The 25,560-nt window shown below is 40.1% G+C and overlaps 1 protein-coding gene across 2 annotated transcripts in view; it reads left to right on the top strand.

Moving 5' to 3' along the window:
- Nucleotides 1–25,560, top strand: part of LOC109980871 (cadherin-22) — a 186,867-nt gene that overhangs the window by 60,765 nt on the left and 100,542 nt on the right. The window contains exon 1 of one of the 2 annotated variants that reach the window (XM_065954658.1): nt 16,411–16,526. The exons of the other annotated variant lie outside the window; for it this stretch is intronic. The gene's annotated coding sequence lies outside the window, so the exon portion shown is untranslated. Of the gene's footprint in view, nt 1–16,410; nt 16,527–25,560 lie in introns of those variants that run through there. 2 annotated transcript variants of the gene reach the window in all.

Below are 25,560 nucleotides of genomic sequence, written 5' to 3'. Positions count from 1 at the left end.
TGGTCACGCTTCTGGATTCATGGATCCATGGATCCATGGATTCAAAGTCTATTTATGAATTAGTACATACTTCAGGTTCTACTCCAGTCATCTGTGAGACTGGCTGAATTTCTTGCTGCTCTATTTGGAATTCTACTGAGTTAAAGAACTAGCCTTAGCACTTATCAGGGAGTGACTGATAAGCCCAAAAAAAGGTTATGAATCGATTTTAAATCTTAGAGGACAAGAATCTCATCTTTTAAATAAATTGATTTTTTCTTTTTATTTGCATAATTAGTGGGTGGCTGATTAGATTGACAGGTGGGTGCATTGTAACTGTTTGCCAAGAGGCTAAAAACCCAAACTCTATTCCACATCATTGACTGTCACTAAATTGTCCAACAGTTAGTTTGAGTCAACATTTCCAATCTGGTGAGCACCATCACCACCATGGGGACCTTCTAACCTCATTTCAGATACTAATGGGTGACATCACTGAGACAACGTCCATGGTTTATACAGTCTATGGTGAAAATCTGTGAAACATGAAGTCAGTAAAACTAGTATTTACATTATTTTCTTTTTTAATGTATATTATCTGTTCTTTTATCAGTTATCTTTCCTAATAATAATCAGCATTAATGAATCACAGCAGTTATATAAAGTGTAACACTGATCTATCTCTATCAGAATGATTAAGGTATATCCATACACTCTCATGTACTCGTCTGTCTGTCACTCACCACTAGGTAGAGTAAGGTGTGTGTATGTGTGCTAATTCTGAGGTTATGCAGCCTGATTCTCACAGCCTTGGAAAGGAGAGTCAACCCACACACTCTCCGACATTTTGACTGAACACCTTCAAGGCCCTACTGTCTCCAGCGCTGTAACTGGAACAGATCAATCATTGTATGTTTCTCAAGACTGCAAGTGTCTCTGCCATTTTATTTTTTATTTTTTACAAATAATTCAGATGAACATGTTCCTAGGTATAGGTCTTTTTTGCTTATATTTAATGGATAGGCAAGTCTAATTTGAATGTTTTAATGGGCTTTAAAATGTGTGGTCAGGGTTATGTGTAGCTTCTTTCCATATAGACACCTTGAGCAAGAATATGTGACTTACTTTTCAATGATGCAGACCTGCTTCACTTCTTTATGCAAAACCTTCCAATCCGACCCCCCCCCCCCCCCCCAAAAAAAAAAAAAAAAAAAAAAGATAAATAAATAAATAAACTCTGCAACCTTACCAGAGGTTTTCAATTTCCAGTGTTGCTCTCTGCTAACAATCTTGGCCCACCAGGATTTATAAGGCCATTACCATTCACAGGAACAACGAGAAACAATGCAGCGCACATGTCCCGTAAGACCAACAAAAAATGCATGGTCTTGTCTCCTTGCGTTAAATCAACATCACGCTCTGTTTAGAAATAATTTCTCCTGAAGCTTTGCTCCCACTGTTTGCATCTTTTGCCGTGTGTGAAATGTGTTTTCCTGAAGAAGGATCAGACGAGTCCTAATGCTTTATTTCGGCACAGCGGCACGGCAAACTTCGAGGACACTGATTGCTTGTGTCCTCCACTCTAATGGTCTTGTTAATTCTCCAATGAGGCTGATTGCCACATTCAGATGTGCGGAGGGGGTTAGAGAGGAAAACTGTTAACGGTGCAGTGACGGGGTCCTGCGGCAGTCTGCCATTAATTCAGCAGCAGAGTCCTTCCACCTCTTGTGTTTCCCTCTCACCCTCTATCCCTCTCTCTCTCTCCCTCCTTCTGTCCCTCACCCGCTTCACATAGCGCTTTAGGAATTAAATTAGAGCTTGCGAAATCTTCAGACATGCTTATTACCGGGCTGGCATTGTTGTAATGTGTCTGACCTTGACCTGTTAAGGATTAATCCAAGCAGACAGGGCTGAGCAGGCTCCTTGGCTGATTCCCATGCAGAGCACAGGCACCAGTTGTGTTTACCAATCTGAGATGGAAGAGGAGAACAAACAAGAAGTACCAGCTCCTCACTCAGGGAGAGCAGTCAGGACTGGACTCACTTTGTCACATCAGAAAGTGGGAAGGGAGAGAGGTGACAGTGAATCAGTGGGTGTATGTGTGTGTTTAAGCGATGGGGAGACTCTGTTCAAAATCCCAGACAACAAGTCCGTGCTGGACACACTTGTGAGGGTGAGGGTTTTTAATTTGAGCCCTCCTTAGGAAGCCCATGTGGTCCATGTAATGTATGCATCTGTCGATAGCTCATGGGGCCAAGTGGGAGCCAAATCTGGCTCAAAGTGGAGGTCATGTTCCCTCCATCCTTTTGGCATATATGTGTTTTTTTCCTATTGGGCAAAGAGATATGCTACCAAAAGTATTAACCGTGATAATGTACGTGTAGTTCCTGTGAAATGCGAAGGTGCTCTGCCCTTCGTTCATTATGGCGTTTGTTCAGTGATTATTTGTATAAGCGTGAGCAAACACGAGGCAAACTGATGCCAAACGTCACAGCATTACAGCCAAAGCTTTATTTACATGAGAAGAACTGTTAAAATGAATTAAAAAAAATATAAAATAAATACCCTACATACAGAAAAGTACGAACAAACTCAACAGAAATACAAAGAGAACAATAACAGTTACAAGCTATAGTACATTAAAACAATGTAAAACTGGGTGACAGATTAACTCAGGTGGTAGAACCAGAGGCTTCAGTTAGCAGCAGCTGCAGGTTCCACTTCTGGTCTCAGCCGTTCGATGCATTCTGCTCTCTCCCGTCTCTCTTCCGCTGTGCATAAAAAGGCAAAAAGGCCAATATGACAATCTTTTAAAAAAAAATAACAATCTAAATTACTATGACACAAGAAAGCAAGATTATACATTAATACATCAATCCCCCATATTAAAAAACTGAGGAGAAAAAAATCATGGGTAACACAACATAAATATAAAACTAGATCAACACAATATAGGGAAAAAATATGATGCAACCATTTTTTTTACACACATTATAATATGTTTGGCAAGTAGTAATTTTTGCATGAACATTTTTACATATTTTAAAAAACCTTTAAAATCACAATGATGTGATGTTTGTTGTGTTCTCTATCAAAGACTTTGTGGTAGAACAAATATTATGTTGAATGGAAGCAAACTTTCAGCCAACACCTTCCCTCCGCTATGCTCATAACATAATCAATGATATTCTACTGCCTACTCTTTACTTTGCACGCAAACTATTCACTCTCCTGTTCTTTAAGGGAGCTAAACGTCTCTTAAAACAGGGAGGCCTGATGGTCAGTTAAACAGTACAGGGCACTAAAATGGTTTTGAGCTGGCCGTGAGATGCAGAGGGGGACATTTGTACAGTACCAATATGCCTGAAGCAAACAAAGCTTTGTGACTGTGTATAAGCGTATTGATAGCAAGGTCACTTCATCCATGGAACACGATGAAATATGAGATAAGTTGACAGGCTTGGAAAGGTATTCAGATAGAGAATACCTCAGAAGAGATCAGATCATTGGGAAGAGAGAAAGATAAAGTGAGACAAATGAGTTTTATAAGCTGCTCACTACATCTAAAAGACGATAAAAGTATAATTATGAAGTGATGAACAAACGAGGTTTTAGCTAGATTTAAAGAGCTTAAATGCTATGATAAAGATTCAGAATCCGGTATGTTGTTGGATACATGTTTGACCTTATTGCCTTTGACATTTAAAGTATGCTGATTAGACCAATGATGAATTTTAATGCTTAAACATACACAACACACACAAACATACTGGAGGTAATTGCAGGGGTTGAGGAAGCAGAGTGATGTGTTCCACTGTCTTTGTTCAGACTGGAGCAGCAGCAGAGTTGTGAAGTCGTCTGAAGGCTTTTATAGAGACCTGGGAATAACCCGCTACAGAAGTCTAAACTATAAAAACATGGATTATTGTATCTGAATCTTCTTTGGACATGAAATCTAAAATTCTTACTTCATCTTGAGGCTGTAAATGGTCTGTTTTTGTTCTTGTCTCGATGTAACTGTTCTAAATCCATCTCTGTAACCGTTTAGAAGAACATCCACTTTCAATCTTTTGTCTTTGGCACAGACAAAAACATTTCTTTTCTTTTTTTATCCTTGTACAAGTACATGGAAGTCCGCCAGCCCTAGTCAGAGATTTGACTAATTCAATGCTGGGTTGTTTTCAGTTACAGCATCAAATGTCATAAGTAATGCTGTTGAATGGCATGAATCAAGGGAAAGTGATCACGTTCTTCACTTTTGATTCAAATGTAAAACACATAGGCTACAGTTTTTTCCCCATCTAGTTGAAAGAGCTTTTTTTTAACAGCAGATCCAGCCATATATAGAAAATATTCCAAATAACAAAATATTCCAAAGTCTGCTGGTACTCGCGGCTGTTCTTCCATCATCAGGGGAGGGTGAAAACTGCAGGAGGGAATCACAGATCACACGTTCAACCACTGCTCAACTGCATCAAATGCACAAACCACCCTTAACAAATCTGTAAATGTTGTTAACCAGATTTGTACATATTTTCCAACACAGTTGCCATTTGTGTCCATCTCCCAGCTTTAAGATTTGACCAACTCCCTTTGCTTCTTTGTCCTTGAAGCATCACATTTTTCTGTCTACAAATGTAGATTGAAACCTTCCATTCCACGTCTGTTTGCCTTTGTTGGCCCTTGTCCTTGTCACATCACCTTCATTGTCATCATAATCATCACTACCCTTCAAATGCTGCTTCAAACTCAAATGTCCTCACCTGCTACATTTCGGGTATCCCTGCAGCCTATTCCCTCTCTCGTTCAACTTCCTTCACTGCCATGCACTGGGAACACATCATGCAGTTTAAAAAGCTGCTGAAAAGACAACTAAGGGAGAGAGGAAACTACTTTAACTTAACACTACTATGTGATTAACCAATGCAATTACATGCAGACAAACTATAAACTTGAACACCTAATTGTTTTCTGCAGCACTCATTTAAGTGTGCACACAGGGTACATGCTGTTTTTCTGTGCAGGATTGAAATGCAGAAAAAAACCTATCCTGGTTTTGGAGCCACACATACCATTTATAAAAAGAATATATGATGTGAAATATATGATTCCACAGTGAGTCGGGTTTCCTCGTAATTAGATTGTGCTTGCTATGAGGCACCCTGATCACTAAAACAAACTGCAGAGGGAATTATTTGGCAAGGTGATGCTTTTCAAGAGAGGACCATACATACACTCTGTTTCTATGTAGGTCATTAGTTCTCAAAATCCTCCACTCTCAGTGCTGCTAATCGGTTGACTAAATTTAGTAATCCTTTTGGCAGTACGGGCTGAGACTCCCTGAGTTTGACTTCTGAGGAGTCTGCAGAAATGTTGTCTTGCAGGTTTAGCTATTTTCAATATCTTCAAGGCAGAATGATTTTTTTAATATTACTTCTGTTGTTTTGTGTGTCAATGAGGCATAATTGGACCAATTGTTTCATGGCAAGTTGGACTCATTTGACTCTTTATGAATGCAGTTTCAGAGCACCGTTGACAACATAATTACCTCAACAGTAATTCAACATTTCAAGCAAAATAACAAATGAAAAATAAATAAGGCTCTTTAGCTGACATAGTTAGTTAGGATAAATAGTGGAAATTAATGGAGCAAATATGAATACAGTCTGCACTTTATGCAATTAGTATTCATATTATTCTTTGTTAAACCTGAGGGGTATGTATGGGCCTACAGGTAGTGGGTGTCTATTTGATGAATCATGAGGATATGTTTTTTTTTTACATTATGGAAAACCTTATAAAGTAGCTTTGTGCAAAAATGATGTTTTGACCTTAATTAAAATGTACATGGCGCCAACCAAATGAGATGGCCATCAACAGCAACAGATTATACATTTTAACAGCTAACTGTTAAAAAAAGGTGTTTTTGTAAGTTTTAATTCTGGAAATCAACAATATACACATATATTATATGTATATATATATATATATACATATATACGTTATGATGGCCTACCTAACATTGTATAGGTGCCCAACTTGTCAGGTCAAGGCCAAAACAGCCCTGTGGCAACATGGACTCCACTAGACCTCTGAAGGTGTGCTCTGGAGTCTGACATAAAGACATTAGCAGCAGATCCTGTAAGTCCTGTAAAGTTGTGAGGTGGGGCCTCCATGGGGACTCTGACCTGGTTGTCCATGTTTAATTAGATTGAGACCCTGGGAATTTGGAGGCCACGTAAAAACCTTGAACTTGTTGTGTTCTAGGCCACCCTCTTCAATTGTTCCATAGTCCAGGTCTGATGCACATGTGCCTTTAAGTAGGCAGTGGACAAGGACATGCACAACAGGGCATGCACAACAAACTTTATTGTGGTCTGACTCCTTTCTATCAGAACCAGCTTTACATTTGAACCATATGAAAACCCTGCCTTTGTTCCCCCACACACATCAAAGAGCATTGGCTTCCCATGACCCTGACCCTGGATAAATGGTTTTCTTTCCTTGGACCACTTTGGGAAGGCACTGACCATTGCAGACCGGGAACACCTTTGTAATTGATCATCAGTGGTAATAATGGCTGGTCAGTGTTTGTCTGTATAATGTTGAGTAACTGTGCATACACTTGACATACTTTACATGTTTTAATTGGATCCTCATTACTTGGAGTACAATTATGCTGATGACAATTTGCATGGTATCTCCAAGACACCCATACAAGTACTTCATGTGAGTGAAATGAAATGTTGATTTTCAAAAACCAGGAAGCAGAGTCTTCTGCTGACAACTGTCCTTGTCTTTAAGTCTCCATCCTCCTCTCAGACACTCTGATGCAGTGTTTACCCCGGCTCCAATTAGTGCAGCATATTCTCTGCATTTCTAGCCTTAATTTCTACCACAGAAATATAGGAAATAAACCTAGAAAACAGAGTTATCTCCATTTCCAAAGCAGCTAGCCAACTTGGGTCACTGGCCCTTCATTTGGACTCTTGATTGCCCCTATAGCCCCTATTAGCCCCAAAAAGACTCTTCCTCTTCCATACATCTACCACCCCCCCTCCTTTAATTCCCTTTTTTTTATCTCAATTTCTGCAATAACTTATTCTCCCTTTGTTACTGTTTCTCTGGTAATTTTGACCACATTTCCCTCTCTGTATCTCTCTCTCTGTCTCACTCCCTCTCTCCTCGCCTTTTGTCTCTATTCCTCCTTTCTTCCCTAAGCAATGCTTTGTGATTGGCAGGCGAAGCTTGACTGCGGTAGAGTTAATAGAGAATAGAGAGGAATACCTGGAGGATTTACAGCTGAGTGGAGACACACAAATAAGATAATGACTTGGGAATAACAATTTTCGCCGTGCCATTTGGGAAGGCACTGGAGAGGGGGAAAAGAGATGGAGGGTGGAAAGAGAGGAGGAGGGGAGGCAGACAAAAGGAAGTCTTGAAGACAGAAGGGAAGAGAGAAAAAAGAGGCAGACATAAGAGGAGATTCCAGGGGCGGGAGACTTAACAAGATTTTTCTAAATTGGAGAAAATAGTCTGAATTCCTGTGGGTTTTCTGGAAAGATAAAGCCTTTTTTATTTTAAGACGAGTAGCACTGATGAGCTAAAACGCTTATTTTCCATCCTGGTGCATTTGTTTTGATAGGAGTCTGGTTGATTGCTGACCAAATTCTAATGGGGATACAATAGACATTTTGAATATTAATTCAAACAAAGCTTTTTTTCATCTTGTTTGTGCGCGATGTTTTCACATTTCTTATAAATCTAGCTTAGTAAGCGCAGTTTACATTCCTCACCAGAAACAATGGCTAAGTACGAACATAAAGACATTTTTCCCACAATGGGGAAGCCGCCTGGTGAGGAGAGATAACCCACCAAAAAAATGATAACGACTGAACATCCCTTTAACTCCCAGACAGGAGTGGGTCACCCATCAAAACCATAATCTACAGTCATTTGCTTGTCAGAGTAGTTGGTTGAGTTATAGAGGCTGGCGGCGCTCAGAAGGCCTTCTTAAGGGACCTAATCTCACACTAAAGACAAGGGCTCTCCGTGATATAATTTCCCCCTCCTTTCGCTTCACCGCTCTGTCCTTCCATCATCTCTTTGACATCACTCAACGCTCAACAAAGTAGCTAATGAAGCAGAAGAGGAGAGAATATTTGCCCGTAATTAAGAAAAATGAAAGGAAGTGGAGTTTGAAAGCTTGACACGGATGCACACTATAATTGTCCTCTCCTTGACGTGGGAGTGTGGCGTAGGCTATACTTTTCCAGAGCACTCCTCTTAATTCAAGTCTCATTAGCTTCTCGCTCCATGCAGTTCCAACATCTCTGACTATCTCACAATTTCTCTCTCACTTAATTTCTCCTTTTTCCCCCCTCTTACTGTTCACCTCATGAGTCAAATTGGATTTAATTGCGTTTGTCAAGAAACAGTCTACAGTCTAGGGGTCAGCCATTTTCGTTTGAAAGATTTTATCTTCATTTTAAACATAGACATGTTACAATATGTGGCATCTATTTGCTCAAATGAAAAACAATATTCATAAGTATATATTTGTTAGTGTAAGAGTACCTTATTAGTAATAAAAAAATACATATAAAAAGTTCTCAATATGTAGAGGCTGTGGGTCCTCTTTCAAGTAGCTTGCATTGTTGCACAACCATTTTTCTTTAGTAGCCAAGAAGGAACAGATAAAACACTGGTTTTGATCTGCCTTTATTTTTCATTTGCTTTTGAGGCCGCTATTGGTTCTCCTATATGTTTGGAAAAGGATGCTTTTTAGGGAGCGTTTAACAGTTGGTTGCAATTTTAGGTTAGACTTAACTTATTGTCCCCGAGGGTAAATTAACCTTGGGCTATATGGCAAAAGAAACAACAGTGCAACATGATGTACTGAAGAAATAACAACCAAAGAAACAGCTCAAGAGAGCACACAAAAAATGCAAGGAAAAAAAATCTTAAATGTGCACGATAAACTACCAACACATAAAATACAGTATCAAAAAATCTAAGGCTAAAAATATTGAACACAACTAGGATGCTGATTGACAACCGGTTTCTCTGTGCATTAGAAATGCAGGTTCAGCAGGGGTCAGTTTAGGCTGGTTGATTCAGGTCATTCAGAAGTGTAACTAAAGCTGGCCACACACTGGACAATTTTCAAATCTAAACCAATTTTAAAACTATACTGATGAAATTCTGGCTAAGAAGACAGTTTATGTGAGGCATTATACAATTTGCGGCGAGAGCTGAGGGTGAGTGGTCAGAGCATGCAACATTTGGTTGGTGACACTACCAATTCTGCCCGCTCTCATTGGCTGCTGCGGGTATTCTTGTGGAGGCAGTCTGAACAGGAATTGAAAATATCCAATAATTTTTTTTATTTACAATTTCAGATCAGGGAGGCTCCGACTTGATGGGTAAAATAATCATATTGACACCACACACTAGAGGATTCTTTGGGAAAAAAAATCATATAAGAAAAGCCTAGAAACGGGGCATGCCCCCCTGATCATTATGGGAAGGTAATTTGGCCCAAAATCGTCTTGTGTATGGCCAGCCTAAGGTAAAAGGAAATCAAGCTTCAACTGGTTACTCTTACACTTACAGGCTCTATAAGGTCTGTTTGTATTCCTCGTGCTCTTATGTACTCAAAAACATCCCTTAATTACTGTAAATTGGTAAGCATTCTCCTGATATAACTTTTAATATAATTGGGTTCCGATAGCGATTGATAATTAACTTATTCATTTTCATATTTGATTTATTTATTTGCTCATTTCAGTGTATGGTTTCAACACAATAAAACACAACAAGAAATATTTTCTCATAATACTGAAACACTGTTCATGAGCAAACAGCACACTTGATTTTGATTTACTGGTTTAGTGTTTCAGTGATTTCTTTTTAATCATCAAAAAATTGAACAATGCAATGAGTTTAAAGTTTAAAAGTGAAATATTTACTGCAAAGTACCAGTTCATCCACTTTCTCACAGTGTAGAAAATAACACTTCTGTTGAGCAGCTAGTAGTGTTGAAGATCATTTCTCCAGGCTCCAGGTACCAATGTTTCACTCTGTTCCTTGACAATGCTGGAGGCCAATTATACCTGTGTATATATTTTAAAACCAGTCCCATATAATATATAAAACTAGAATAAGATCAACTGTAATTTAGTGCCAATGCTGGATGAAAGTGCTATAAACTGTAATGGAATAGCCCTGTTTAAACCTAAGGCACTTATTTAGGTGTAGTTTTTTTCTCCTATTAGGAGCCAAGCAGAGAATTAATGAGGCTACGAAAGGCATTTCTTACCTGGCCTTCATCAGAATCCCCATGATGTAACTTAAAGTCATTTTTATGACTTTGTTGGGCTCATCATGCATCATCAACAGAGCTGTAATTTTTATATACCAATGGCCATCAAGTAGGAACAGACATCTTTATATTGATGAAGTTGTCTTACTTGTCTTCTTGGCCAATGATCCAAAGATTTGTGACTTTTAAAGAAAGATGCATTTGAACTATAGTTCTTCTCAAATACAGGACTGTGACCATAACTAAGGCCTCCTCTTATGTTCTAAGTCAGTCGACATTTATCACATTACAAGAATCACCTTGGTTATTGTTTCATGTTTAATTCCAAGTCATAATACAGAACAGCGGTGTTTCTTGTTTTTAAGGGTTTTTAGGGAACGGTTCAGGAGAAAAAAGCTCCCACTGGTGATTTGCTAATTATAGCTATTCAAAGCTAAGCTAATTCCTAAGCTCATTATTATATCCCAGAGGGGATAGTTTGGCTCAGTAAACTGGATTTTTGTAAGTGATGTTAAACAGATGACTAATTCAAGGTTTGGCCTTTAGTGTCTTTTTTCATCGTTAAACATTATTTTACAATCTTAACTAATGTAATTAATGCATTCATTGTCTTAAATATTTATACTGTATATTACACAATAACATATTGCATCTGTTTTATTATCTGTTCATATTTCAACAGAGTGGGAGTCCGTTTTTTTCCTATAGGCTGCAAAGTAATTTTTTGAACATTTCCAGCGAAGCTGTAAAAATAAAGTGAAACACTGCATAAATCTTAATGTGCACATTTTTCTTCCATCAGCTAAAGTAGTTTTAAAAAAACAAATAGAAAAACAGAACAGCCGTGTCTGCATTCTATAAAGTAATGTTCCGTTTGCATCATATTGTATACTCCAGTGAGATGAGGTATTTTTTACTTGCTTATGAACTCCAGGAAGTCAAGCTAACTCTGCTGAATTTACCCCCAACTCCACCAACACACACTCTCACACATATGCACACACACACACACACACACACACACACACACACACACACACACACACACACACACACACACACACACACACAAAGACATACTAGGACAGCCACCCTCAGCCTGCCCGGTCCACTCCTGGCCACATGCCGTGATTCTGATTGACTCCTGATGGACATAATTCTTTTTATGATGGTAATAATAACTTCAATGCTGTTCTAATGATAGTGATCACAATGCTTGGAACTCACTCTCCCAACAGAGTGATGATCGCTGTACAGAAACCTCAGCGGGGAGTGAGTGAGCTCACTTCAAAAGGTATGATTTAGCTCCCAGTGGAGTGCGGGGCATTGCAAGCACAAGTGAGCGGCTGTCATTTTCTTGGTGAACTTCTCCCGTTTGATCCCATAGTTGAGTATTAGCTCTGTTCACTGGTCTGGTACTTGAAGTCCTGAGAGAAAGTCTCCAAAGGTGATTTTTTTTCCTTCTAATACCTTTTCCTCCATATAGTCCATATCCATGTATAGTCCTATCATTCTTCAATATTACCATTATGTCTGTCTAAGCCGTACACAGTTGTGCCAGTTTGGATTAGCGAGAAAATAAAAGTCGCACAGAGCTCATCTGGACATTAATATCGATCAGTACGCCAGTAAGCGCGGCTACTTTGCTCAGCCACAAATTGAACTCTAACACTCCTCCACTCCCCTCTTCCATCCTCGGAACGCATCCTGCACCGGCCAGGTCATTTTCATGCAAAAGATTGCATTTTTATGTCTCAGGGAGAACACAATGGATAGATTGATTAGGCAATATCGTAATGGGGATAGGGTAATGAGCCTGTCAATCATACAGTACAGGGAGTGTCTGAGAGAGAAAATACGCACAGGCAGCAGAATGACTGCGGGTAGAGAGGCAGGCGGGAGAAACAAATGTTTGAAGAAATAATTTTTAAAATAAACTCTTAGGGCAAAAGATAGAGGTTTGACAATAACAACAATTATAACAATAATAGTCTTTGATATTGATGCAGATTTCACAACTGAAGTTATGACGTGCTTTAAAAGTCATGATAATATCAAAACGCAAACCATTATCTTAAGAGTGTTGGCAAAAAACAGTTTGAGTAATATATTTAAGAGAAACAAGACAAAAGAAAACGAACACTGAAGAAAAAAAGATGAAAAACCACCCTTATGTTTTTTTTTTCTCATCATCTCACCATTCAAATCCGATTATGCTACATGTAAATGTAGGGCCCAAATTTAGCTAGACTCACCTCCTATGTAGTCCCCCGGTGATGTAATGAAGGACCAACTTACAATTAATCTGCATTGTCCCTTCAAATTAAAGTTAAAGATCCAGCTATTTCATAAACACCTACGCACTTACTGCTAGTGATGACGATGATGATGATATTTAGGCTGCTGTTGATGATGATGAAGATATATAAAGAAAAAAAGTGCCTTGCCTCTGTGCACTGCCTGGCAGGACCTGTGTCCCATCTGACTTTTAGTCATCCATTATCCATACTACTTTTTCCCATTTGGGGGTATGGAGCCAATCCCAGCTGTCATTGGGCGAGAGGCGGGGTACATCCTGGACTGTTCGCCAGTCAATCACAGGGCTGACATATAGAGACAGACAACCAGCCACACTCACATTCACAGGAGCATGTCTTTGGACTGCAACATGCAAACTCCACACAGATAGGTTCCTGTCCGACTGAGATTCAAACCAAGAACCTCCTTGCTGAGAGGAAACAACACTAACCACTGCACCACTGATTATTGATCCATGGTAATGTACACAAGGATGATTAATATTCATTTAAACTACACATTTAAGCACGGAGCTGGAGATTTTAATACAGAAATTAAGTGCTCTTTAATCCAATAATAAAAAACAAAAGGTCCGCCACTGAAAAGAGCGAACACTTGCATATATTTATACAGGGAAATAAATGACAAGGAGGACATGAATCACTTTTTTTGTTTCATCTTACCCTGCACATTTCTCTGTCTTTGCATATCTCACATGTGAGACCTCAAGGTCACACTGTAAAATGATTCCATAGTACTTGTGTTATCTTTTCTAGCATGCTCTTCTGTTAATGAATTACTTCCACTGCAAACATTCATTCTGAAAAAAATCCCCAAAACACAGCATTTTCTTATGACTGATATAAATGCCCTCCGCAGTGCTGAGCCATTCCTAGTGTGACTGAGTGCATTATAAACCTAAAAGAAAAAGAAACCCTCCCAATGCCATCTCATTTGTTTTGCTGCCGGGCACCGAGAGCAAATTCTCTTGTATCTGCAGCTAAGGCAATTTGTTTTATTTGACTTCCCGCCCTATAAACTGTCAACTTTGGTTCCTCTAACCCAGAAGAGGTTCTCTACAGAAAACAAATGGGCGCCGTAATGACCCTCTCAGGCAGAGTTCAGTTTTGGGGTGTGATCTATGTATTTATCCTAAGATGCTTGCTCTGTTTATCTACGACTAGGTGGATAACTAGCCACTTTTTATTCTCTGTGTGTCTCTTGTGCCTGTCCTTATATTTTCTCATGGATTTCATGTTTTCCTCAGAGGGTTTGGAATTGAGGAACAACTTAAAATATTTATAGAGCTTCATGAAAGTGGTTTCCGAATTCAGGATACTTTTAAAGGTGCTTTTCAGACACACAACTTAAACTGACATAGATTTAACTTTAGCTGTCTCTGTGTTTGTATTTGTGTCTGTGTTTGTCTCTCTCTGTGTGTATTGTGTACCCTGCAGAGAGACTGAAGGGAGAGCGGCAGAGGCATTTCTGTTCATGTTTGTGAAACTATCAAGAAGTGAATGTTCAGCCAGCTATTGATTTTGAAAAAGGCTTTCACTGAGATGATGAGGAGGTGTGTCCTGAAAAGTGGCCATTATGTGGAATCAGTCGCCGTTGGCTGATTCTCAGCGCTCTATATTCATTGCTTCCAGATTTTCCAAAATAGCTTAGCCTGCATCTCCTTGTGATGCTCCCAACTGCATTCAAATTCCCTCTTTCAAAGAACACACCAGGCCCTAAATATTGGTTTCGCAGGTGCATCACACATAATTGTTCCAGCTTTAATCAGAATTAGTTGGATTGTCTTGCTTTTCTCGGTTATTTGGGAGATTTAAAGTGAGATTTGTGTAGAAGTCCTCCATAATCCAGGTTCTTAAATGCTAGAATGATAGGTTGCCACATTGCTTAAGATGAGCAGGTGATTTATTTATATACAACGTTTTTTTTTGTACACAGAGGGGGAAGACATTTTTTTACCTCTTTCTCTCATTATGCTCTATTAAATAGTATCCAGAAATATAAACACGTCTGTAGTCTAGATTAACACAGTTTTAACAGTAACCCTTCCCTCATTCTGACCATTTCATAAGGGATGCTCTGATCAGTTTCCGATCATATAAAGTGAACCGTACTGTATTTTTATCCTGAAATTGACTAATAGTGAAGACATACAATATAGCTGTGGTAACATGTTACATGTCACTGAAATCCCCACACCTTTGTTCAAGGTCAACATAGAATCATCACAGTAGAAAAGGAGCACACTCAACAGTAATACAGTTTTTTAAGGTGCACGACCGCAACAAGTCTAAAGAGAGACAGAAAAGTCTGCACACTAAATGTCCTTCAAAGTATCTTATCTGAGTAGAGCAGCAGCGTGCAGATCAACAACAGACGTGTTTCAGCCCGTTTTTACTGCAGAAATTAACATGTTTATAGCCTGGTATAAAAAAATTACAAAATAGGTCAAATTCGTTTTTGACCTCATGGGCACACACTGTACGGGGGCTGAATTTATTTATAATGAATCCATTTTGATTTTATGAAAGATACATGTTATTCTTAGCAGACATGACTGACGGGTGGGCATGATGTAACTGTTTGTCATGATGCTTAAAACCCGCCTCAGCTCCAGCTCTCAGCCTGTTGTTAGGTTGACTGAAAGTTAGGCTGAGACAGGATTTCCAACATGGCGGCTGCTGCCGATGATCCTCCAGGGCCCCCAGCCGTAACAGATGGCCGACGTCACTCGGGCTGGGTCCGTTAATAATTACACTCTATGGTAGATATGCATAATGTTGTGTCAGATTTAGATTAAAACACTTTATTATAAGAGATTAAGCTGCAAAAGTAACAAAATAGTCCAGCAACACACTGGCAGGAAGTATAAAGATGGCAAAAGAGCCTCTTCCTCTTCTAGAAATGTGTTAAATCAACCATTCCTAAAGGTAATTAGCTTTTTTTTTAAGAATTTGAATACAAAGCCATAGACTGGTGTTTACTCTTCAGTCCTTAAGAGAAAGTCTGCACAGAGGAAGAAAGACAGGTAAACAGCTGTGTGGCTTTTTTTTTTCTTTTAAAAAGAGAACATCGTGAGAAAGCGTGTAATCTAATTAATGAGTGCTCTAAAGTTACTTCCACTGACATTTGTCGAGCCGTAGATGAGAATTTTCAAACAGCTTCGTGTCCTGGCTCTTGACATTTGACATGAAGTTCCCGCTAATTCCTGCGCAGCTACATAATAATTACTGCAGTTATACAACCTGTCCCCCGGCTGGGAGACTTGACCTTTCCGCAAATAACATGTTCATTTCGCTTAATGTGAAAACAGGGATGTCATTTCCTATTGTGTCCTTGGAACACAAGGAAACAGATGTCATCTTGCATGTAACTCATAAACTTTGAACTTCTATGATTGCCAGTGCTCGTTTATGGTTTATTTGTGGGGGGTGGGGGGAAGCAGAGACTGGCAACATGGACGGCAGTAACGTCATTTTATTACAACCTGTATATCCCCATTTTTTCTGGCTGATTTTATTTTTTTATTTTTTATTCTATTGATCCTCCAACACATACAAGACTTGTGTTCCACCATGGGGAGGTATTTTTAGGAGGCTTTCACATGTATATTTCCCACCATAAACAAAAACTAACACGCACACACTTAGCCATGACAGAGTTAAAAAGAAACACACAGCCGGGTAAAGTCCTCTCTGACCACATTCCCAGTCCTAATGGGAATCTTAAGGCTGAGTGGGCCACACAGCTCACATAGTCAGGATGTATGGCCACCTAGAGAACGCATTCTAGCAGGAAAAATGAGCTACGCTGAGAAGAAAAGTATGGCCATAGTATGGAGGGACTGAAGCGAGGAGAGAGAGATTGGTGTTTGGAAAAGAAACTGTATCAGAGAGGTGATAAAAAGGTAAAACTTAAATTGTCTCTTTGCACATATTCTTTTTCACACATGCAGATGTTAATATAGAAAACAAAAGGCTGTTATTGCTCGCATCCTGCATATATTTCTGTTTATTTTTGATGACAATGGCAGATGATTCCTCAGTACACAACACAGAGCCGTGTACATTGTTTGCCTTGTTCTTAACGGCGTACATATTTGCTCCTCGCTTTGAGGTTTGATCATCGACTGTTGTCAGAACGTGCCACAGCCACGGAGCCACATGTAGGGAAAAAAAAAGAAAGACGAGGAAAGTAAAATAAACATGTTACCGCGTCTTCTTGAAAGGTTCATTCCTCTGAATGTATTAAAGGATTAGAGATCGTATGAAACGTGATTATGAACAAAGCAGCTGAGGTGTGATCAGAGTGAGGGAGAGAGGGAAAACACACATTTACAGACACATACACAGGAGACAGAAAAAAAAAGGTGAGGGATAAACAGAAATTATGAGACGGATTAAGAGATTACTCCAGAACATGTTTTCTTTCTTGAATGATTAACAAAAAAGACATAAGTAATACTTGTGTGGTGAAAAAAAATGTATTGTTGGGGCATAAAAAAACAAACACTTTTGCACTTTTGAGGAATTACCCGTTGCATTGTGAGAGAGCTCTGCTTTACAAATATCCACGGGCTAACACTTCAATGTGCTTTCACTGTTGCAGGTTCAGTTCACAGAGCAAGCATTCCTATAAGTGTAAAAACACGATATGCTTGGCAAACCTTAATTAAGCATTGGGTTTTCTCCCCTTTTAATCCGTTTATTTGTTCTTCTTAACATGCACTTGTTGTTCATGCAACACTCGTGTGCAGAACATATGGATGCTTCAATAAGCAGCGACCACAGCTAATCTGAAATGGCTAAATGACCACAAAGATTACCTTAGTTCAGCATTAGAAAAAAACAAAAACGCCTTCCTTAGTTGAGTTCTTTCTGCTCTTTTTTAAAATTCTACTGCCTTTATGCCGTGTGAAAGTTGATCCTTAAAGGCAGGGGCTTATGGTGCTTCATTCTCCAGGGTCGGGGAACTTTCGCACGGATTGTGATGTACATCTCAATTAGTTAGCTTGATGCTACTATATAAAGAAACTATTAACAGGTTAGAGGATTAGCTTTACGATCGCTGTAACTTAATAAGAGATTCCTTTTACCTAACAATGTTAAGCAAGTTAAACATTTTTTGCCAAGTTAAGACATGCTAAGTAAGTTTCTTAGCATTTGTAGCGCTACAGTTGTGTCATTGGCTCAAAACTCAGTTGCCCTTGGGCAGTGATGTAGTGCAGGGTATACGCAGATATACAGATTATACTCACTTATTTTTCAGGCTGTACCCACTTCTAAATCTCATCTGATTCACACCATTGATTGATGACAATATTAAGTAGTAGTTTTTGTTTTCCTAGGATGGTGAAGGGATGACCCTCATTACTCTGTCTCTTATCTGCTAGTACACATGAACTAAATAGACAAAAGTCTTACATGTCACTGTTTATAACAGAGGCCGTTTATCCTCAGCTGGACGGGCCACTTAAATTAGAGTAGAGTATACCCACTTATTTTTTTTAAATGTGTGTTTATTTAACCAGGTAATATACCCATTGTGAACAAAATCTCCTTCACAAGGGTGACCTGACAAAGAGGGCAGCAGCACACGTCATATTAGATATGACATGATACAGACGCCACTGCCTTTGTGTTGAATAAATTCAGTAATATGATCAGCAAAACAAGGAAGCATGCTTTGACACCTGTCACTGTTGACACTGTGGAAGTCAATACTTGGCTACAGTGTACATGCCTATATGGAGATATGGTATATTTCTAGTAGGTTCAGTTTCTACTCTAGCTTCCACCTTAATTTAAAACAATCTTTTGAAGAATAACTTTTTCGTCTTAAATAAGCAAGCAAGGGAGAACTCAGCCCGGCTCGACCATTTATACCTTCCGCCTCTGCTTCAAGGTCCGAAACCCACTCCCATTCTATTTGTCCTGGGCTTTAATTAGTTATTCATAAGTACGTATGTTTTAATATCCTTTTAGATGTATAAGTAGCAATGCTATTAATTCAAGAGTTAAATTAGATACACAAAACTAGATGTGGTTAACAAGTGTTCTCTGATCTGTAATTAAAGTTTCCCTCATTTTCTTTAAGTTATTTTTGTGATTCAACGATTTTAATCATGTCGCTCCATTTCCTCTGCCTCTTACTGCTGTATTCTTAACATTAAAAATCCAACAGTTGAAATATAAAATTCTATCAATACTTGTAACCACGGGACTCAAGTTAATCTATTCAGATCTTAGGCATTATGTTTCTTATGTGAGTGGTGTTACATTACTGATGAAGTTGTATCTGCTCTAACAAGCCATAACCAAAACTTAGCATTCTTTCACTTCCAGCAAGCGCAACAACAGTCGGAGGAGGGATGTAGTGAGATGGAGCAATTACTTTGTGTCTTGCAGTCAGACCTGCAGGGTGCTGGATGTTAGTGGGGCAGGGTGAAGCTCATTGGAGTGGACAGTTCAAGTCTGGATGAGTCTCATAAAACACTTCTTCTGCTGATTCAATCCTGAACTTTGGGCAGGATTACATTTATACACCCAAAGGTGAGAGCTGGATTCACAGACTGTATGATAGTAGGGATGTGGCCACCTATAGTCATGGCCACTCATTGGTTTGTGAACATCTTCAAGCCTCAAGTTGGACATTTTGACCAATGCTGGCGTTTGGAACTGGAAATGACCATATTCATACGATAGGGAAGATAAGCATAAAAACCTAAAGTGAAAATACAAAAATACAAACATTTGACACAAAATTCAAACACCAAATAAATATTCAGAGGCCTCCAACGTGCTTTGATCTGGGATTCAGCTCCATATTCAGTTATAAGGGTTGACTGGTTTACAAAAGAGTACTTCAGTCTGACTTCATTAAAACGTGGGATCCCGCATGTTTGATGGTTTGATCGCATGTCAAATCCTCTGTTCACAGCGAGATTATTGTGAGAGACAATGCTGTTAGCCAGCCTTATCACGTTTTTTTAATTTATTTTTTTGCGGGGCTGATTCATACAGTCTCTAGATCTATATCCTCATCAACAGGTTGCTGTGGTAACACATGTTTAAACAAAATTCAGCCAAACCCTGAATTAAAACCTGATTAATTACCTATTGTCCTCAAAATTATTCCATAACTTACTAAATGAATATCAAACTGTGTTCAATAAGACTCGAACGTATCAATTTCAACATAATAATCATTTTAAAAAACAATGTTTCCCGGGAAAAAAAAAATTGCATTTCTCTTTTTCAATCAGTGTCAATCAGAGTCAACCCTGCTGATCATTTGAAGATGAAAAAGCAGAGTTAAGACACTACACTTTCATACAAGGTCTATGGCTGAACTTTGCTTTTCTACTGTCATAGAGTAGCTTACATATTGTAGGTTCTCAGCCGCTTTCCAAAAAGCCTTCTTCTTTATCATACAGGAACATTTCTCTTCCTCGCTCAGCTGTAAGACTTGGTGTAGATTACCATAAAAAAAAGTAACAACATAGCAAACAATGTCCCCAGTTTGCACACTAACTCTACAATACCTTGTGATTCCTGCAAACACTTCAGTCAATGTATCACGAGCAGGTGAAAAAGCAAACACCTTTCTTTGACAGGGAGGAAATTGGAAAAAAGAGAAAAATTGGATGACATAGTATTCTATGTCTACTATGCCCACATGTCCTTTTTTAAATTATATATTTTGCCTGGAAAAATGAATATCCCTGATCATGCAAATTCTATCCTCTATAACAGCTCCACACAGCCACACAGGTTGCACAGGACAGCAGAGCTCATGGCACGGTCACACACATTTACAGGCAGATGTTATCAGGACTCCATGCCAAGTGCACCTGCGGGTAGTGTGCAAAGTCTGATTCAGTTTTTCTGAAACGCTCACTGTGTGATGCAAATCCCTCATCTCCCTGACTAGCCTCCTGATCCATGATGCATTGAGCTTCCTTTCATGGAAAGAGCAAGGCAAACTGTCATACTTGTTCTGCGAGATACTCAAATAGTTGGCATCACGGCGGTCCATCCAGGTCGCTTAGTTTTTGCATTTGCATGGGCTGGAAGCAGCTCTGAAAGGCTCCAGTGATCTGCACTTGTCCTGAGAGGGTCCTAAGTATAGTCGGCCCGCAGTTAAGGGCAGAGTCGGAGCAGTGTGTTGACAGACACCAGCGCTCTTCCACCATCAGGGGCCCATGTGCACTGACAGCTGTCAACTACCTCCACCATCACCTGTCTTTCACGAGACACACAAAAAGTCGAGGAGGAGCAAGCTTTTGGCACAGGCTTTTAGTCCAGTCGGATCCCAGTCCACTGCCCTTTTCTTTTTCATTGTTTCATTCATACACTACCTCTTTCTCTCTCTCTTTCTCTACACTCCTCTCTCTCTCTCTCTCTCTCTCTCTCTCTCTCTCTCTCTTTCTTATTCTCTTTCTCTCATGCTCTCTCCTGGCCAAAGCTGGGGATACAGAGCGCCAGCCACCCGTGAGATGAGCGATTTAGTAATTGTGCAGCTGGCAGCACAGCCAAGGAGGGGGGTGTGCAGCAGCAGTGGACACTGGCATGTACGGGCACAAAGGCTATACCAATGGGGAGAGGAAACAGAAGAAAAAAAGGGAGGAAGACAGAAAGACGGAGACAAACAGGCAGAGACAGAGGGAAAGGAAAGAAATGTTTTTAAGCAGAATGAACGGATGTAATGAGAGTGGGCGCAGACTCGTCTTGGTATGTGGGTGGAAGCTTTTGAGTTTTGAAGAGTAGCAGCAGTATTGGCATGGGAGGGAAGGAAAGGAGGGGGGGGGACAGTGGAGGTGGCGGGGTAGTTTTGAAGCAAAAGCGAGGGTGGGGGCAGGGAGGGGCGGGGGTGGAAGAGCAGCAATTGGTGTAATTAGCGGAGCAGCTTTAGCAAGGCACTGACAATATGTCACCTCTCATTATAACCTGTATGCAAACACAGCAGCCTAATGCAAGGCAGCACCCATTCTCTAGACAGTTCCCTTTGTCAATGCAGATTTTGTTCTCCCCAGTCATGCTCAGCTGCATATCATTGACTTGCATTGGGTTTGGGATTCAGAATAGAGAGTCCAGTTTGGAAGGAGAGAGAGAGAGACCCAAACAGAAGTATTGTCCATCTAGCATGCTGCCGGAGTAAATGCCAGTTGTTTGGCAGACAAACACCAAGGAGTCTGGGACCTTGTTAAACTACTGTGGGATTGATTCATTCAGACGGGTAGAATGTGTTAGATGTTTGAGCAAAGGTTGTTTGAATTGAGGCAGAGGTTGTGATCAGTCAAAAGAAGAGGTGGGAAAAAAATCTATTTATGTAAAAATCCAGATTCTTATACTGAGATTTTAAATAGGTTCATAACTTCCAAAAATCTGCAAATTTTTTTGTGGCTAATCAGTCACTCCCTACTAATTGCTAAGGCTAGCTTAACTCAGTAGAATGCCAAATGGAGCAGCAATAAATTCAGCCAGTCTCACAGACGACCAGAGTAGATCCTGGAGTATGTACTCATTCAAAAATAGACTTTGAATCCATGAATCCAGAATCGTTTTGAATTGAGAATCGATTCTGAATCGAATTGTGACCCCAAGAATCGAGATCCAATGCAACTGTGAGACAGCCAAAGATTCCTACTAGTCAAAAGTAATGTTGGGACAGTGATGAGGTGAAAGAACTGCATTGTATAAAGCTGTTAAAGCTGTGGGTGACTAAAAGTGAAGTCGTGCAGATTGTGAATAATGAAGGCAAATGTAGGCATGTGTTTGAAAGCTATTACTACGGTGGCCGGTAGGGGTCAAACGATCAGCAACTGATGAAACGACATACATTTAGAAAAACATGCTGCATATCTAGAAATGCTGCACATTCAAAAGCAAATGCAAACTACCACAACAAATGCAAAGGCTGAAACGCGCTGCAAAGACACAAACTTAAGTAAAAACACACACAACCAGAAAACAACAGCAAACACAGAAACGCTGCAAGTTCAGCCTTAAACAGAAGTGCTCCAGGCCTGTAGGGGCGCTGTGGAACTGTTCATTTCGGTTTATTTACATGAGAGATTAAGAGAGACAGCTAGGAACAGAAAGTTATGTTTAGATAGGGAAGTTGTATCGTTGAAAGACACAGGATAACTTCAATGTTACCGAAACGCGGAGATAAAGCGAGTCCGACCGGGATTTTGACATCTGGGACGAGAGCCGAGTGTGGGTCCGTGGCTGTTAGCCCTGGGATGCCTGGAGCTAGTGCTAGCTCTGGTGCTATGAGCTCCAGCTCCAACTTATCCCTCTGCACCCGCTTTCCCAGCCTGACACTTCGTGCTTTCGCCATCCCCGGAGTCCGTGTTGAACTCGCTACTCATCTCTTTGCAGCAGTTTAACATTCTCCCTGTCATCAAACACTGACACATCACCCACGGAGAGCCCTCTGCCCCGGGCCTGACAAGTTCAAAATCCTGGCAGACAGAAGTCCCGCAGCCTACTCAAGCCGGGCAACAGTGCCGGTAGCCGGGCAGCCAACTTAGCAAAGCTACCGCTCAACAAGACCTCATTTCTCAAACTTGTGTTTTTCCCCCCTACATGTTATAAAGTTGTGTTTGCGCACAATGGAGCGTGGGGCATAGCCCCGGTGAAACACAGCTCCGGTGAGAGGAGTCTTGTGGCTCCGGTGTTGTTTAGATAGTAAATCCACTTCCCCATCTCCCTCCCGCATCTGTGAGCGACCTGAGCGGGGATTCAATGAGAGCAGCCCTAGGAGACATGCTAGGAGACAAGCCTGGCACCATGTAGACGATGGTCCCCAGCGTTTTTAAACTATAATAAAACAACAAACATCCCGTTTGACTCCGGGGAGGACCATACATGGTGCCAGGCTTGTCTCCTAGCTTACCGCTTTTTTTCATCAGCATGGTTCTGTAACATTTAGCGCAAAGTGATATTGCTGTGATGGTCAAATTGTGCACATAACTATTAACTGTGTATTTTTAGCCCAGTTACTAACATTCGGGGAAATTTCAGCCCTCAGGCTCCAGGAATGGTCACTGATGAGATTTATCAGTTATCATCATACATCCTACAATTATTCTTTCCCTAAGGCCAAGTTTATAAAGAAGAATGGAATCAATACAATCAAAATGAAAGTCTGTCAAATTGTGGGGCATTTTCAATTGTTTCAAATGGGAAGGAGTCCAGTGACAAGCAAGGTTGTCTGACCTAGTAACAGTTACTAAAGGGGGCGGAGCTTGACAGAGGGTTACTTCCTGATGAAGGCGGCGCTTGACAAAGGGTCAAATTTGGAAACAATTTTCTACTTGTTTTTTTGCTATGGACGGATGTCAAGACTCTCTACTTTAATTCTTCCACCACAAAGAGGCTTGATACACACAGAATAATATAAAGAGAGAGAATGTAGCGATTATCATGATGCAAAGGCATCTCTGGAATGAGAGCACAAATTTGTGTCATTACTGAATGTTTGTCAGAGTTGCGGACTCATAATTTCTGCCTGTTTGACGTCTATGAGCCAGTGCTCTTGTTTACATGGCAACCCTGCTGTATATGCCAAAGCAAAGTGTTGTTTTTGTGTTTCCTTTTATGTTGTCTGTTTTGTCAGACTTGCAGAAAACGGTCCATTAAAACTTTACCAGTGATACATAAACAGTTTACAGAATGAGACATGTTTTCTGTTGTGCCTCTGGTCCTGTTTTTTTTTTCCCCCACCCTTCTGTGACATGGCACAGGGCCGCTGAGCCAAGTGACTGTGACAAATTGGGATTGGAAATGACAAAATAGGCTATTTAATAAGCATGGCAGAGGGGATTGGACTCTGGTGTCGGGTTCACTCGAATAAGCAGACTGTCTGAACTCCTCCTGGGCCCGGCTTTGATGGCAGCTTTCATCCATCTGATGGGGAGATTCTGGCAGTGGAAGATGGAGCTGGGTCTGTCTCACTATCTACCGTGTGTGTGTGTTTGTGTGTGTGTGTGTGTGTGTGTGTGTGTGTGTGTGTGTGTTAAGCTGTGCATTCTTGTTTGTGTGTACACAGGGATGGTTTTGTGTAAATGCAAAATCAGTGCACACATCATTCGGAGGCAGAGATATACTGTAGCGAGCTAGCGAGTGAGTGGGCCTGGGGGGAGTAAATGTAGCCATGTGTTAACCTCAGGCTATTAACTTCCAAATATAAACTCCTTCCCTCAGATAGTAATCACTTGTGCTGCTTTTTGTCACCTTGGCCCCTGAAATGAGAAGTTGTTATTATAGAAAGATGCAGCTGTATTCCCCTCTGATACCAAGCTGAACTGACTTGTCATGTTGTGCTGAGAGAAATATTTGCGTATAAGAATGTGTAGAAAACACGAGAGGAGGTAAAGGCAATTACAAATATTTTGAATGATACAGCATCAAGAACATAGCAAGATATAACACTGACCTTTTGAAAGATGTTTAGACTCATGAACAAGGAGCTCACTTTTTAAAAGCCCGGAACCTTTAGGGTCATCAAGTTGTACATTTTAACATCATGTCAGGAAGTGTCACATCATGCCACATCACGTGACGCGAGTAGTGTCATGGCTATGGAAGGCCAAACATGTTCAAAAACATGTGACAGATTTAGTAAAACTAGAAATGTTCATGTGTGTACTTTGCTTTTTCATCTTTATGTTGTGTAAATCATTTTTTTGAAACAAAAGCCAACATTTTTACATTTTAAATTGTGTTTCCAGACTCATATCAATTATCATGGTCAGTTCACTTAATAACATTTAGCTTTGGTTGCACATACTGAAGCAATCGTAAGTATTCAAAGACACTAATAGAAATGACATCACAGTTTAAAAAAACAATTATTTAAGCATTATGGAATCATTGCAGTAGCAGAGTTCAAATGGTCGAATTTACTTGGGGATGGACAGGAAGTACAAGAAA

The sequence above is a fragment of the Labrus bergylta genome, chromosome 5, assembly GCF_963930695.1.
Source record: "Labrus bergylta chromosome 5, fLabBer1.1, whole genome shotgun sequence".
NCBI lineage: Eukaryota > Metazoa > Chordata > Actinopteri > Labriformes > Labridae > Labrus > Labrus bergylta.
The sequence above is the reverse complement of the archived record's forward strand: the minus strand, read 5'-3'. Positions and strand labels throughout refer to the sequence as shown.